This window comes from Myxocyprinus asiaticus, chromosome 31 (genome assembly GCF_019703515.2).
Source record: "Myxocyprinus asiaticus isolate MX2 ecotype Aquarium Trade chromosome 31, UBuf_Myxa_2, whole genome shotgun sequence".
Classification (NCBI taxonomy): domain Eukaryota; kingdom Metazoa; phylum Chordata; class Actinopteri; order Cypriniformes; family Catostomidae; genus Myxocyprinus; species Myxocyprinus asiaticus.
Window position 1 is genome coordinate 3,399,989 of NC_059374.1, and position 17,427 is coordinate 3,417,415.

The 17,427-nt window shown below is 39.4% G+C and overlaps 1 pseudogene; it reads left to right on the forward strand.

The window, feature by feature from the left end:
• The first annotated feature begins 2,659 nt into the window (after positions 1-2,659).
• Positions 2,660-16,040, forward strand: LOC127422275 (cytochrome P450 2B11-like; annotated as a pseudogene).
• Positions 16,041-17,427: the final 1,387 nt, after the last annotated feature.

Below are 17,427 nucleotides of genomic sequence, written 5' to 3' on the forward strand. Positions count from 1 at the left end.
GAAACAAAGAAGGCGCCCAGCTTCCTCGGATGATCAAGTGCATGTTCAGCGAGACAAGCTCACTTGGAGGCAATGTGAGAAACACACCATGACTTCCTCAGTCCATTGATTTTATGAAAGACATTGCTTGTTGTGGGCAGGTAAATATTTTGCGGCCATCCTTAGTGTCTAATCTCAATTTGGCCAGAAACATCAGTGTAAAAGCGATCCTCCGTCGATGCAAGAGTTTCTTGAAGGAGTGTTACTACACAAAACAAACTCCAGCCACTAGGCGGAACCAACACAATAAGAAACAAAGAAGGCGCTGAGCTTCCTCAGACAGTCAAGTGTATGCTCATCGAGTCAAGCTCACTTGGGGGCCACATGAGCAACATCAAATGGCTTACTCACTCCTTTGTCTCTATGAAAGACAATGCTTGCTGTGGGCATGTAAATATTTTGCGGCCATCCTTAGTATCTATTCTCAGTTTGGCCGGAAACATCAGTGCAAAAGCGACCTTCCGTTGATGTAAGAGTTTCTTGCATTCCTTGAATCGATCATGTTTCTCTCTTGTTGAATTCACAAAGTCTGGGAACAAGAAAATGCTGTGATTTTTCCAAGAAAGCCTTCCTTCACTCCTCGCCTCGCATAACACGGATTTTATCGGATGATCCAGATATTTGGCCAGAATTGATTGGTGCCTGTCTCCCTCAGTGGATCTGTGAGCCGGAACTCTGTGAGCTTGCTCAATTTCCAGCTTATGGCCTGTTATGTCGAGCAGACTCGGGAAGAGCTGGTCTAGGAATTTCACCATATCTCTGCCTTCCTCATACTCAGGAAATCCAACAATTCAGACATTGTTTCAGCGATTACGATTCTCCAAATCCTCCAGTTTTTCCCAAACGCGTTCCAAGTCTGTCTTGGTCACTAGCGGATTAGCATTGAATTGAATGGCATTGAATTTCTCCCACCACACCGTGCAAACCGAGTCTCTGGTCTGCGGGCCTGTCTGAGGTATCAGCTTGAGCACGTAAGTGTCTTTTAATATCTCCAGAGCCCGAGGATTTTGAATTCTTTGACATGTTGACCTCTTAGAACAGTTATGTAGCAGGGTGTATCGAATCTCACCAGTTTATAATACAAAAAGAATTAAAAACTAGCAAAGTGCGCAGAGCTCGCCATTCACACGTCTGACCCTCGCATGGCGCCATGCGACTCCCCATAAAATTGCATTATTTACCCAAGCAAGCTCACAGACAAGTAGAAAATGGCTAATTTTTGAAGAAAACAGCCTAAGGTAAGAGCTGATATAGAGTTTTTGGCTACTTATGCAATAAGTACCAAATATTTTGTTATATAATTCTGAAAACAAAGAGTCATGTACAAATGTTAAGAGGCAGGACATTTGCGTTTTTTGCAAAAAACAAAACAAAAAACTGTATGACACAATGCCATAATAAAACTTACAAACTTTGCCAAAACCAGCAACAATGTTTTTTTTTCTCATAAGCACCTATTTTAGCCTTTTTACAGCATGCTAACTTTGATTCTTCGGGGATTTTTAAGTTAGTTTTAATTACATACAACTGTTAATTGAAAAACAAAATGTGTTGAACTATGAAATACCAAAATAACAAAAAGAGAGTATTTTTTTAAATAACATTTTAAAGCACACAACTTCTGATTTTTGAGCATATCAAAAGCTGATACAAAAGTAAATGGGATATTTTAGTTTTAGTTCCATTATAATTTAGTTTAGGTTTACTTTATATAAATAACACTTCGCAGAAATAACATTTACATTTTTACTCTACAGTGTATTATATTCCAATAATTAATCAAAGGATCACCCCATACATGTCCACAGAGGTCTGGGCTAATGCTACATTCCATTCAACTCAGAAAGTCAGATTTTCCAACTTCCTACTGTGAAAAGTGCAATTAAATGCCACTTGAAGTCGTAATTCCAACTTGGAAAGTCGTGTGGAAATTTTAAACTCTGATTTCACCGAGATGCAGGTGCGTGACGTCACACAATCATGTTGGCATCCAGGAAAATATACAAAAATAAGTGATAAACATTCACTTGTATCAAATAATATCGAAAATGAATCAAAGTTCCTACATTACATGATATTAAAGTGTGTTTAACAAATGTTAACAGAGTAGCAGGTGTTCAAAACATGGTAAATTATACTCTCTTTTGATAATCATACACCTGTGGCACAAATGCTAGCGTTGCAGATTGTTTCTGAATTGGGTTGCTAGGAGACATCGCTAGTGACAGTCAAACACCTGCTAAGCTAATGGGAGCATTGCAGTTTTGTTTCCTTAAATGTCATCTTCCGAGCATCTGGCAATGGAATGCATTTATGATTGGAGATTTAAAAATGATTTAAATGGAACACAGCTTAAGCCCTGAATATCCACTGATACTAGAACTGCCCCTGGTTGGTAATGATCACACAACAATAAATTAAATTTTCTCTCAATATCTGTAAAACAATTCTGCAGTATAATACCAATCAATTGAAAATTAAATCATTCAACTGATATGAAACATTTAGATTGCTAAAACGAACTCACCCTACACAAACAATAAATGCATTTTTACAACTGTCTGTTCAGATGTATATAAAGAAATAAAATGGTTTTTAAATAACAATTTGGAGAAGAAAGATGGATATCTCCAGCTCATTGGTGTTGGTTTTACTCTTGGCCGTGTTGATGTTGGTCAGATGGTGGAGGAACGCAAGTGGACTTTCTTTACCCCCGGGACCATTGGCGCTACCACTAATTGGTAACTTACCGATTATAGAAAAGCACCATTTAAAAGCTTTATAAAGGTAAGAGATGTTTTACGAAGGTTTTTCAAATATAAGCTCATGAGAAACAACATGAATTATAGGATTATTGTATGGCATTGGAACAGATGTTTGTCAGTGTATCACACTGTAGCTATCTACAACTAATATTTCTTCACACACCTTAAAATTATTGGTGTGTAAGTCTATAAGACCTACTGCTTGTACAATCTGCATGTTTAATTTTTAACTTAAATTAGGAGTGCTTTATCCAAATGGACTCTAAAATACACTAAAACTACACTAAAACTTTGGATCAGTGCTACCAAGATGTCAAAATATGGCAAGTAAGGAACCCGTCACAGTGACCCAACCTGTCTAAGCTTACACTGGCTTGTGGTAGTAAAGTCTTTTCTCTCAAACAGTGGAGTAAAACCTATGGGTCTGTGATGATGGTGTATCTCGGGCCCCAGAGAGCGGTGGTTCTGGTCGGTTATGAGACAGTGAAGGAGGCCTTACTGGACCAGGGGGAACACTTTGCAGGCAGAGCCTCTGTTCCCTTTCTCAAAAAAGTTGTGAGATGCTATGGTGAGAGCAATGTTTTTATGTTTCTTAGGCAAAGATGGTCAGTTTAATGTAGTTCAGTCTAGATTTTTTCCCCCCTCACACACATTTGTAGGTCTGGCCATCAGTAATGGCGAACATTGGCATCAACTTGAGAGATTTTGGGATGGGATGCAAAAGAATGGAACAGTGGATTCAAGAAGAGAGCAGACACTTGTTGAAGAGCTTTGAAGAAACCAAATGTGAACGAATAGTGTCAAAAATCTACTGGTGCAATAGTATACATTTAGTTTTCTGCATTCAAAGCAGTCAAAGTTAAATGAAAGGGTTTTTCTTCCTCAGCTGCACCACTTGACCCGACCTTCTTCCTGAGCCAGGCTGTGTCCAATGTAATCTGTTCCCTGGTGTTTGGGGTGCGATTTGATTATGAAGACAAAAACTTCATGTACTTTCTCCAGATCATCTCTAGACTTTTGCGCTTTGTCAGCAGCACTTGGGGCCAGGTAAGCAGGTGGGATAGGATGGGGCAGGGCAGGACAAAACAAAGCAGGGAGGAAAGGAATGAGAACAGGAAAGTCCTGTTTCACTTTCCATTTTGTCCATCTGCTGGTGATGGGGTCCAAAAAATTCTGATCCCCTGTATATTTAAGAAATCACAAAATATGGCTGTTCCAGTGTTTCAGAGGAAATGAGCAAATGAGCTAACAAGGCATCTTATCCCTGTTAAAAACACCAGTTTAATCAGCATTCAATTCCCATGCTAGTTAAGGATGGTTTATGCTGGTTAGCAGAGGTAGAACCAAGTCATTGTTTTGCAAGTCACAAGTAAGTCTCAAGTTTTTCCATTCAAGTCTCAAGTCAAGTCAAGACAGGCAAGTTCCAAGTCAAGTCCCAAGTCCTCAACTTTAAGCATCAAGTCTTAAACAAGTCATTAGTGTTCTTTGACAAAATTAGTGTCAGAGTATTAATTATTATAGTAATGACACCCTCCACAGCATCAGCACGTTTCAGTGCAATGTGTGTACTTTTCAGATGGTCCCTTACCCACCATAAGCAAAATTTTCTACTTAATGTTAAATAAACGATCTGGAAAGATTTTGCTGTAACACCATCTGACCAGCTGAAATATGGGACAAATAATCCTGTTTTTAAAGAATAAATTATGCATCCTGTATCGATCATTTCATCTTTAAATATGGGACGATCCCGTATTTTACAGGATGGGTGGCAACCCTACCTTGGTTGGTCCACAGTGCATCTTTTTGCTGGTTTCAGCAATGAGGCATGCAAAATAATTCACACCAAAACTGTAGTTGCAGTGCACTGAGCTCTGTGAAACTGAGTAGCTAGCTAGCTAACCCAGCTAACATGATAAGTTAAATGCTACTGAACCATAGCTGATGTGTAACAGTTAACAATCTCAACTTACTTCTGTCTGTGGGTTTTCAGATACCTCACAAAATTAGATGTTGTTGATGAAGTGTCTGTAATTTTTTAACCACAGGTTCTTCATATGTTGCAATCCTTTTGTTGCCTTTGATATAGGTTTCTTTGTATCCAAATTAAATTACCTTTGGTATCATTTTGGCTGTGTCATACTTGAATGAGAAATCTTCAAACTTGGTCCTACTCTCGTTGAAGCTGATTGGTTGGTTGTCTGATTGGTTGAATATGGAGTGTTGAAATGCAGATTTAAAAATCAAATGAATTGTTTATTGGGGAAATTAATTGTTAATTTGCAGCACATTTTTAAATGTACAACTCTGATCTTTGGTTTTAGAAGGTATAAATTATTTCCAAGTCAGAGGGCTCGAGTCCTATCAAAGTGGCAAGTCATTGTTGTCAAAGTCTAAGTCGAGTCGCAAGTCTTCTTTGATTATGTCGAGTTGAGGCACAAGTAATCAAATTTGTGATTCAAGTCCAAGTCATGCGACTCGAGTCCACAACCCTGCTGGTTAGTGCAGGCTAACAGATTACGTCAAAAAAACCTATCATGTCTGAACTTAAAATTGTGATGTATTGATTTGACAAAGAAATTTCGGTAACATTTCATAATAAGGTTACATTTGTTAACATCAGTAAATGCATTAGGTATCATGAACTAACAATGAACAATATATTTTTTACAGTATTTATTCATCTTTGTTAATGTTAGTTAATAAAAACTCAATTGTTCATTGTTCATTCCAGTCTAGTCTCATAGAATGAACATTACTATAACTAAATGTTTGGAAACTGACTTTTACTTGTCTCGTTCTATGTTTTGTCATGGTTTCCTGGTAAAATTAACACTAGAGGCACTACAACAACTGTGTGTTTTATTCATTTTCACAAAAATCACGACTACATTGGCTAATTATGACTTTATTAACACTAATTTCTCACACTATTAATCACACACTTAAACACTTGTATTACAGACACACCTACTTTAACACACTTATTACAATGTGATTAGCTTACCTGATAGAGGATAGAGGATTGGACCTTGGACTCAGAGGTCCGCAGTTCGAGCCCAGCCAAGTAAGCAAGCCAACACATGAGACGAAAGCATCATAGAAGCGACAAGAAATTATGTGAAAATGTTAGAAAATGTGCTTTTCATTTTGTATTTGAATTGGTTAGGTTTAGGTGTTGGTTTAAGGTAAGGTTGTCCATTTTGTTTACATCTCATTTGCTTTTTTAGAACACTATTGGCTAGGTTTAGGTTAACGTTTTAGGTTAGGGATGTACATTTTACTCATTAAAACCTCCATCTATTATTCACCTTAAAAACCTAGCCAGACTACGAAAACTAATTTGGTGCCAAATTATACTTCAGTTCTCCGCATTGCTGATCGCTCTGTGCAAAGTATGTGTGATGCTTTTGGCAGCATAGTCTGCGCAGACTGTCTGCATGCAGCATCGTAATCACAAAGCAGTCGTAGTGTGCATGCATCAAATCCGTTTATATTAACTCATGGTCAAAGAATATACTTTATAAGGCAACATGGTCAACTGGGTGCAATCCGATCCACGGATCGGAAACTTTGTTTTTCTGCGGGCCTTAATAGCTTGACAGTTGTACCAGTCATGGACTGTACTGTTTTTACATAAAAACTAACCAGATACTATCTTCTGAACCCCAACAGCTGTACAACATCTTCCATGACTAATGGAACTCTTGCCTGGGAATCATCACGACATGTATAGACAGATCAGAGCCTTTATTATGGCTAAGGTCAAAGAGCATGAGCAGACTCTGGACGTCAGCGACCCAAGAGACTTTATTGGCAAAGTTTAAAACACTCTGAGTGTTTCTGTTGTTATCTTATTTTTGTGCTTTGATCTATTTATGCATTTGACAGAGGCTTTTATCCTAGAGTGCATTCAATGTATGCAATTTTTCAGTATGTGTGTTCAAAATTCACAATTTTGGTATTTCTAGCACCAGTTGAGCTACTGGAAGACTGCTTACTTATCTAGATATTGTTTAACATTTATCTAGAATAAGTATATAATTTTTGTCTTCTTTATTTTTTCTGTGTGTGCTATGACAGGAGAAAGACAATCTTGATACAGAATTCCACAAAGATAACATGATTGGGACAGTTTTAAATCTGTTTATAGCTGGTTACGGAGACCACCAGCACAACTATCAGATATGCCCTGATGCTGCTGATCAAGTACCCACACATACAGGGTACGTGTACACAAATACACTTGAGACGTCTCTATGGAGGCCACGTGCCTCCTTGTTTAAGGGGTCAAAGGGTCCGGACTAAACATTGAGAATGCAACGTCTATTCCAAGGAGGCCTATACAACCTGAAAAGAGCAAACAGTTAGCATTACCATTCATCTCAATAACAGTTACTAAACTGTCACATACAGTGCAGAAAGTAAACCATCTACATGCTGCAATTTTTGATTATAGGCACTTAGTTCGGGAATTTCTTTTTATTTTATTTTTTTTTTAGCTAATAATCTGAGCACTAACTGCCATATGAGCAATCATTCTGAAACCGCAGGAAAAGATTGGCTGCACCGCAAGAATGAGCGCAAAAGCAGCAAATGATTTTTATGTTTTTTTCTCCCTTTTTCTCCCCAATTCGGCATGCCCAATTCCCACTACTTACTAGGTCCTCGTGGTGGTGCGGTTACTCACCTCAATATGGGTGGTGGAGGACAAGTTTCAGTTGCTTCCGCTTCTGAGACAGTCAATCCACGCATCTTATCATGTGGCTCGCTGTGCATGACACCGCGGAGACTCACAACATGTGGAGGCTCATGCTACTCTCCGCGATCCAAGGACAAATTACCACACGCCCCATTGAGAGCGAGAACCACAAATCGCGACCACGAGGAGTTTACCCCATGTGACTCTACCCTCCCTAGCAACCGGGCCAATTTGGTTGCTTAGGAGACCTGGCTGGAGTCACTCAGCACACTCTACCCTCCCTAGCAACCGGGCCAATTTGGTTGCTTAGGAGACCTGGCTGGAGTCACTCAGCACACCCTGGATTCAAACTCGTGACTCCAGGGGTGGTAGTCAGCGTCAGTAAAATAAGACCATTTCAAGCTTTTAACAGTCCTCTAAAAAATGTGTGGATTGGCAAAACATCTATAATATACTGTAATAATATTATAATAATTATAGTATTTTTTCTTCATAAGTTACTTGCAAAAAAAAAAAAAAAAAGAAAAAAAAAGAAAAGAGAAAAAGTGGCAATAAAAAGGATGCAAACCTTTTGGAATTAGCTGGTTTTCTGCATTAATTGGTCATAAAATGTGATTTCAAATTCACTGAAGTGACAAGTATAGACAAACAACAATGTGCTTAAGCTAACAATTATAATCTTGCATGTCTTTATTGAACACATCCATTAAACATTCACAGTGCTGTGTAAAAAGTAAGTGAACCCCTAGGCTAATGACGCCAACAAATGCTAATTAGAGTCAGGAGTTGGCAAACCTGGCATGCAGTTAATGAAATGAGATTGGAGGTGTGGGTTAGAGCTACTTTGACTTATAAAAAGCACTCAAACATTTTGAGTTTTCTGTTCACAAGAGGCATCTGCTGACGTGGACCATGTCTCGAAAAAGATATCTCAGAAGACCTACGATCAAGAATTGTTGCTTTGCATAAAGCTGGAAAGGGTTACAAACTTATCTTGAAGAGCTTAGATATTCATCTGTCCACAGTTAGACAAATTGTCTAAAAAATGGAGACGATTTAGTACTGTGGCTACTCTCTCTAGAAGTGGCCGTCCAGCCAAGATGACTCAAAGGACACATGGCAGAATGCTCAATGAGATAAAAAAGAACATTAGAGTGACCGCTAAAGACTTGAAGGAATCATTGGAACTGGTTAACATCTGTTCATGAGTCTACTATACAGAAAACCTTAAACAGGCATGGTGTTTATGGCAGGACATCACGAAGGAAGCAGCTGCTTTCCAACAAAAACATTGCTGCGTGCCTTAAGTTTGCCAAAGACCACCTTGACACTCCACAACGCTACTGGGAAAATGTTTTTGGACAGATGAAACTAAGGTTGAATTGTTTGGGAAGAACACGCAGCACTACGTTTACATATACACACAGAAAACACAAAATTACTGAAAGATGCATCATAACAATAATCGAACAGCTTTAATTAAATATGACCAGAAAAATGATAGCATGTGTGAGCTGAACACCTGTACAATGAACTTTACTTATGTATTAATTATCTCACTCAAACATGTCCTATATGTGACATTAATTATCTATATTCACAACATGAGCATAATATTACAACTTACATCTGCACTGACAAAGAAGTGACTGAACAGGTCAACTTAAACTAAGTTGCATGCTAGTCAGAATGATTAACTTTGTGAATACGCCATTTCCTTAAAAACGTGCTACACATAACGCAATATCCTAAATTGTCTAAAGGTGAGCAATTCACAACAGAACACCTTCTAAAAGTAGCTAATATTTTCACATATTCATTTTATGCTATTATTTCAGGAGCTTAGGTTTTCAGTACAGTTTTCTCATGCTGTTTAATTTTACATATTAAACATATTCATCTTTAATATGTTTGATACATGTTTAAATAATTGTAAGTAGTTTATACATGTTCAAAATATTTGAATATTTTGATTCAAGTTTGGTCTGTAACAGTTTAATACATGTTTTTGTCATTTTGCACAGTATCGTCAATTTAAATGTCATTTTTTCATCGACTAAAATTACATGCCATTTTACAGTAAAATTGACAAATAAATTTTAAAAATGACAAAAATAAATAAAACTGAATTTACAGCTACTTTTGAATGGCTGTCAATGGAGAAACTGTATAATGGTGTAGATCCAGTATTTACCAGCAGGCATCTAACTGCTGAAACTAACCAGACAAATCCTGACCCGTGTGCACTTCGCTTATCAGTTTATCAGTCTGGCAGAAGACCTTAGGCTTTCACAATATTTTAATACTTTGAAAAATGCATACCTAAAAAAAGCACACATTTTCAGCATGGTGTTCTGTGCTCATTTGGTTTATTTTTTAAATATTTATTTATAATTAAATGCATTTTTCTTATCTTTTATGGTCAAAATTAAAAAGAATATATATAAAAAGCAATACCATTTTGGTGTATTTTATGTAGAACAAATCCAGAGGGAGATTGATAGAGTTATAAGAAAGAACAGAATCCCTACAATGGACGATAGGAAGTCCCTCCCATTCACTGATACTGTGATTCATGAAGTGCAGCGATTTCTGGATATTGTCCCACCCAGTGTTCTTCACTACGCTACACAAGACATCTCATTCAGAGGTTATGTAATACCAAAGGTAACAATCAACAACATATACAGTGGTCAACTCCTCTTAAAGATTACTAGATTATTTTGTCCTACAATACTGACTGTTGAGAATGATGAAACCTCACCCAGTAATCTTGTTTATGTATTGTGTTTAAATCTGGACAGACTTGTGTAATTGTAATTTTTTTTTTATTTTATTTTATTTTCATTCCTCCAGGAAACAGTGATTATTCCCCTGTTGCACTCTGTCCTAAAGGATGAGGGACAGTGGGCAACTCCTTGGACATTTAACCCTGAACACTTTCTGGATGCCAATGGCAACTTTAAAAAGAGTCCTGCCTTTATCCCCTTTTCTGTAGGTAAATTCTTGGAAGTCTCTTATGTCAAACCAAGGTTAATCACACTTATCTTTCTAGCTTAGTAACAGAATGTACATTTCCAAGCAGTCATGCAGTTTGGCATTGTAGGACTGCAGGGGTGTAAAGTAACTAATTACAAATACTCACGTTACTGTAATTAAGTAGTTTTTCCCAGGAATTGTACTTTTTAAGTAGTTTAAAAATGGTATACTTGAGTACATTTTAAGTGCTGTAACTGTACTTTTAATGCGCTATTTTCCCACCGTCTGTGTTCACTACTTCCCTGTCCTGATTTAATTTTTATCTATCAACGTGATTGGCTAGGGAGAGTCTTGTGACTCCTGTCAAATCAAATCACACGTAAAAAACTTGAATGAAAGCTGCAGATCCGGCGCCAACTGTTATGGCAACATGCTGGTTATGGATGTGGAGGATGCCTCAAACACTGTTCAACACCTGAACATCACGGCCGCACCTGAAAGGGCTTTTCGCAGTGAAAAAGGCCAATTGCATGATTGTGTCATGTAAGTTTAACTTGCTCAAGCCAGATATCAGTATTAATCCTGCCTCTAATTTGAAGAAACATATCGAGGTAAATTTCATATTTCTGCTTACTAGATTCTGTGTGTCTATAATGTAGCCTGTAATTTAACTATCTATCTCTGAGATTATTGGGTTGATGTGAGAGATTAAGGCAATGCTATCAATAGGGGTGGGTTCTAAAACAATCTTGATGTTTATCTGAAAAAAGAGAGACGTCCACGATATTGATGATTGTAACGTATGCTGGCACTGGCAATGATGGCAATGACGAAGACGTGAAGATGAAGAACCCAAGTGCAGTTTATTTACAGATGTGGAATCCCAAAACCTTGACTACAAACGTGAACTAAACGTAAACATGAACTTGACTATAACATGACTTGACCTAACATGACCTGACTATAAACATGACCTGACTATAAACATACCCATTCACATTCAATACTAGATCACTACACAATGGAAAACATGAGGCTTAAATACATGGACATGGGGGAACATAAACCAATGAACAAACAGAACTCATAATTAAACAATAACCCAATGAAAACATGACACAAGAACATGGAGAGAAAACAGAAATCACATGACAAGGGAAACAGGAACACATGACATGAACCAGGAACTAGAATTTCAAAATAAAAGACATGAATCAACACAATACACATGACATATCCCCCCCACTAAGGGGTGGCTCCTGACACCCCAACACATAAACAAAACACGTAACACATGACATAAATTCAAAGTTCTGTAGGGAGCGGGGGGGGGGGTGTCTTGAGACACGGGGCGTGGCGTGGCGAGAAAGGGCGAGGGGCATGGGACCAGGACAAAGTCTGTGGGGGGTGAAGCCATGAGAGGCTCGAGGGGCAGAGCCATGGAAGGTGGAGCCTGGAGAGGAGCCAAAGACTCGAAGGGCCAGGGTGGAGCCGATGGCAGGGAGGACCAAGGCGGTGCTGGAGGCTCGGAGGAGAAAGGTGGAGCTGAGGGATCGGAAGACTGAGGTGGAGCCGGTGGGACTGAGGACCAAGGTGGAGCCGTAGGGAAGGAGGTCCCCGGTGAAACTGACAGATCGGAGGGACGAGGCACAGCCAGAGGATCGGAGAGCCAAAGCGGAGCCAGGTGACCGACAGACCAAGGAGGAGCCGGAGGGACGAGGGACCCCAGCACAGCCGACAGGCTGAAGGACCATAGTGGAGCCGAGGGAACTGAGGCAATGTTGAGGGACCGACAGGCCAAGGCGAAGTCCAGGGCTCGGAGGGTCCAGGCGGGGTCGGAGGGCCGAAAGTTCCCCTTGCCTGCTCAGGAGAACTAAGGGTGGGTATAAGGGTGGGAACCATCTCCAGGTCCCACTGCTCAGGTGTGGCTGTGACATGGCATGGAGCAGGCTGAGGCGTTGCGGTGACGTGGCATGGAACAGGCTGAGGCGTTGCTGTGACGTGGCATAGAGCAGGCTGAGGCGTTGCTGTGACGTGGCATGGAGCAGGCTGAGGCGTTGCTGTGACGTGGCATGGAGCAGGCTGAGGCATTGCTGTGACGTGGCATGGAGCAGGCTGAGGCGTTGCTGTGACGTGGCATGGAGCAGGCTGAGGCGTTGCTATGACGTGGCATGGAGCAGGCTGAGGCGTTGCTGTGACGTGGCATGGAGCAGGCTGAGGCGTTGCTGTGACGTGGAACTCTGGCTCGGCATCTGCCTCCCCCACAGTGAACGGGGAACCGATGAACCATAGGGCGAGGTCGATATATTGAGCCAGGCTGAGGGAACTGCGACCGCCAGGCATCAAAAAAGAAATGGACTCATTCAGACCAAATCTAAAACAGTCTTTGAGGGCAACCTCATTAAAGTCCACCTGGCTGGCTAGACCGCAGAAGTCCTCAACATAGTCCTCCAGGGGACGATTCCCCTGATGTAGGCGCAGAAGTAAAACTGCTGGGTTCATGGTGGGTCAAGTATTCTGTAACGATGCAGGCTGGAACTGCTGACAGTGATGACAATGATGAAGATGATGTGAAGATGAAGAACCCAAGTGCAGTTTATTTCCAAAGTGAGAACCAATAACCCTGACTACAAAACAAAACATGGACTTGACTTGACTTTTGACTTGACTTGACTTCAGCGTAACAAACACATATAATCACATTCAATACTAGACCACTATACAATGGAAAACATGAGGCTTAAATACATGGACATGGGGGAACATAAACCAATGAACAAACAGAACTCATAACAAGCTAATTAAACAATAACCCAAAGAAAACATGACACAAGAACATGGAGGGAAAACAGAAATCACATGACAAGGGAAACAGGAACACATGACATGAACCAGGAACTAGAATTTCAAAATAAAACACATGAATCAACACAATACACATGACAATGATAAACTTTTGATTAATTTTCTATACTTAGCCTATGTTCTACATCTAGATCAGGGGTGTTCATTACATCGATCGGGTTTAGCAAGACAACCACTGGTTGGTTGATCTAGATAAAATATAAAAGATTTACTTTTTATTTCCAGACATCTGTAGCCACGCGCTGTTTGATTGACAGGCGGCTAATGTTTGTAATGCGGGTACACGACTAAATGGTCAAATACACTCTATAATTCCGCCGATGTAAAAAGTTAATGTTTGGCCTAAAGTGAACGTAAACAGTGGGAAAAAAAGTGTATTTGTATAAAATGTCAGACATGAAGTGCACATGTAACTGCATTGAGCACTGTCTAGTAGGCCTATGTCGTATAAAGGCTATTAGTCAAACAACATTAACAAGGAAATGAGAAAACCACTCACTACTTTTGGATGAATAACTTGAGTAGCTTTAAAAGTATTAATGTAGTAGAATAAAACAGTGACATTTTTAATAATATTTTTTTTTTAATAATATTTTTTTTTTTTTTTTTTTTTTTATAATACCGACCCCAGATGTAGAGAGTGTGTTAATTTGTATAATAAATGACCAGGTAGAGATGATAAAATATTTTATAATTATGCTTAGCCTTTATCATGTTTTTTCTAATGCCTGATAGAAAAGTGTCAATCTTTGTAGAGCAATACTTCAGGCAGAACATTCCACCAGTCACAAACTTCAGAAAATTGTGCATCATGCATTAGAATGAGAACACAACTATTGCTGGGCTTAAAAGATACAAGAACTAAATCAATGTTGAACACTGTATCTCAAAAGTTGTACAGTGTGGCCCCCCATGTGCTACTTAAAGAAATAGTTCACTCAAAAATGAAAATTCTCATCATTTACTTACCCTCATGCCATCCCAGATGTGTATGACTTTCTTTCTTCAGCAGAACACAAATTAAGATTTTTAGAAGAATATTTCAGCTCTGTAGGTCCTTGCAATACAAGTGAATGGGTGCCAAAAGTTTTACGCTCCAAAAAGCACATAAAGGCAGCACAAAAGTAATCCATATGACTCCAGTGGTTAAATCCATGACTTCAAAAGTGATATGATAGGTGTGGGTGAGAAACAGATCAATATTTAAGTCCATTTTTGCTAGAAATTCTTCTCCCTGCCCAGTAGATGGCGATATGCATGAAGAATGTGAATCACCAAAAACACAAAAAGAAGAAAGTGAAAGTGAAAGTGGAGACTGACTGAGCAGGGAGGAGAATTTATAGAAACAATTGACAAATATTGATCTGTTTCTCACCCAACCTATCATATCTCTTCTGAAGACATGGGTTTAACCACTGGAGTCACATGGATTAGGCTACTTTTATGCTGAATTATGTGATTTTTAGAGCTTCAAAAGTTTGGCTCCCATTCACTTGCATTGTATGAACCAAAAGAGAAATTCTTCTAAAAATCTTCATTTGTGTTCTGCTGAAGAAAGGAAGTCATACACAACCAGGATGGCATAATAATTTTCATTTTTGTGTGAACTATTCCTTTTGGCCCCTGTGCCAAACAACTTGTCCCACCCCTGCTCTACCCCCTCTATTGTGTGGGACATGACGCACCAAGCGACCCTGCTTTTTTAGTGTTTTTTGGTTTTGTTTTTTGTTTTGTTTTTGCATTCCTTGCATTGTTCTGAACATGTTTTATGTGCAACAATAACTCTCTCTGGCAGCATCAAGGGAAATTTAGACCCTACACATAAACTGATTTTAATGTAATTGTTTCATGCATTACGATATAAAATGGGGATCATTGTATTGAAAATAACTTTTTCATCTTTTCATTCCTGTAATCATGATGCCCTTTTATTTTTATTTTTTAATCAGATTCATGAAGTCATATCAAGTGATGTATTTTAAAAGATGTCAATCACAAACACCTATAAAATACCTATATTTTTTATTCTTTCTGGCAAACAGCCATAAAAGGGAATGTAAATTATGGTATGTGTGCTACATTTTCAAATTGAAGCATACAGTTTTTATTATAAAGGGGCATAGCTTTCGAAACTCAGTACTCAATACTCACTACTCATGAGTACTTTTAAATGAGCTACTCTTTTACTCTTACTTGAGTAGTTTTTTGGACAGGTACTTTTACTCTACTCAAACAACATTTTTTAAGAAGTAACAGTACTTTTACTTGAGTATTATTTTTCAGTACTCTTTCCACCCCTGTAGGACTGAAATTGCTGTTTGTCCATATATTAGGGTAAACTTTGAACAGCTCCATCTGTGGGTAATAAGCCCACCCCCAAGCAAGAATCTAATAATGTTTAACCAGGCCTCTAACGCTACAGTACAGCTTTAAATTCAAGCTACAAATTGAGGTACTATACTTTTAATAGTAACAGCATAAATGGTCTCCTCTGTGTTGCTTCTCTGCAGGTAAACGCTTGTGTGGGTGAGTCTTTAGCTCGCATGGAGCTCTTTCTGTTCATCGTGTCTCTGCTTCAGAAGTTCAGCTTCAGTAGTCCAAAGGGTCCAGATGACATAGATCCCAGTCCTGAACTCAGCGGCTTTGGCAACTTGCCTCGATTTTATCAGCTCATTGCCAACCCCCGCTGAACAACATGGATATTACAGCCTCCATCATTTTACTAAACAATGGAAATTTTTTGGAGGGAGAGAGTGGCCACAATCAAAACAGAATACAGAAAGTTGATCAAAGCTACCTGTCTAAATTTAGACAGCATTGTATATATAATCTTTTAAAGTTTGTATATTATCAAAATTCTCTAGCCAATATTATTTTCCATTTTGCAGAACTGGTGTTTCAGTGTAAACATTTTTGAATACAAGCTGATGGGAACATTTTATAATTGTCCACTGTTGTTGTCCACTTAGAAGTAGCATTTTTATAAAAAAAAAAAAAAAAAACTAAAATAAATATTTAAATGCAATAAATAAATAGGTAACACTTTACAATAAAGTGCATTATGTATCATGAACAAACAAGTAATATATTTTCTACAGCATTTACTAATCTTAGTTAATGTTAGCTAATAAAAATACAATTGTTCAATGTTAGTTTATGTTCGTTCATAGTGCATTAACTAATGTTAACTAATATAACTTTTGATTTAAAAAATGTATTAGTATATCTTCCCTATCTGTCACTCACTCGAAGTTGTGTCAATGTAGTGACACTAGGGGTCACTCTTGGGAGCCCCATACACCTCTGCTTTTTTGAAAAAAAGGCCAATGAGAATTGGCGAGTGGAATTTGCATGCCACTCCCCCGGACATACAGGTATAAAAGGAGCTGGTATGCAACCACTCATTCTTCACTCAATTTTCTCTTCGGAGCCAAGCGGTTGTATTCAGTGCACTGAATTCAATTCCCTCCAAAGACGCACCACAAAACTACTGGATTTACGGCGCATTTCAGCGGCTTCTCCCCCTCTGCACCCGTGGAGTGCAGAGAATGCTCCTGGGTGCTTCGGCAGAGCAAAAATTAGAGAGTATATTCTAAAAGAGTACATCCGACGTGATCATTCCCTTGGTCCCCCTCGCCCGGAGTTTGGGCGCCCAGGTTCAGCAGTGTCCACTTCACCTCGGTGAAGGACGCTATGCAATGGGCACACAGCCGCCAGCTCCTGGACTGGCCCACAGCTGCGTGGGCACATCAACTGCCTAGAGTTGTTGGCAGTACTGCTCGCCCTGCGGAGGTTCCGGCCGTTGATCCAGGGCAAGCACGTGTTGGTCCGGACGGACAACACAGCGACGGTAGCGTACATCAACCATCAAGGCGGTCTACACTCCCGTTGCATGTCACAACTCGCCCGCCGTCTCCTCCAGCTGATTTGGAGTCAATTCAGTCGAGCACAGGTAGACCTGTTTGCTTCCCGAGAATCCTCCCACTGCCTGCTTTGGTATGCCCTGACCGAGGCACCCCTCGGTATAGATGCGCTGGCACACAGCTGGCCCCCTGGACTACGCAAATATGCTTTTCC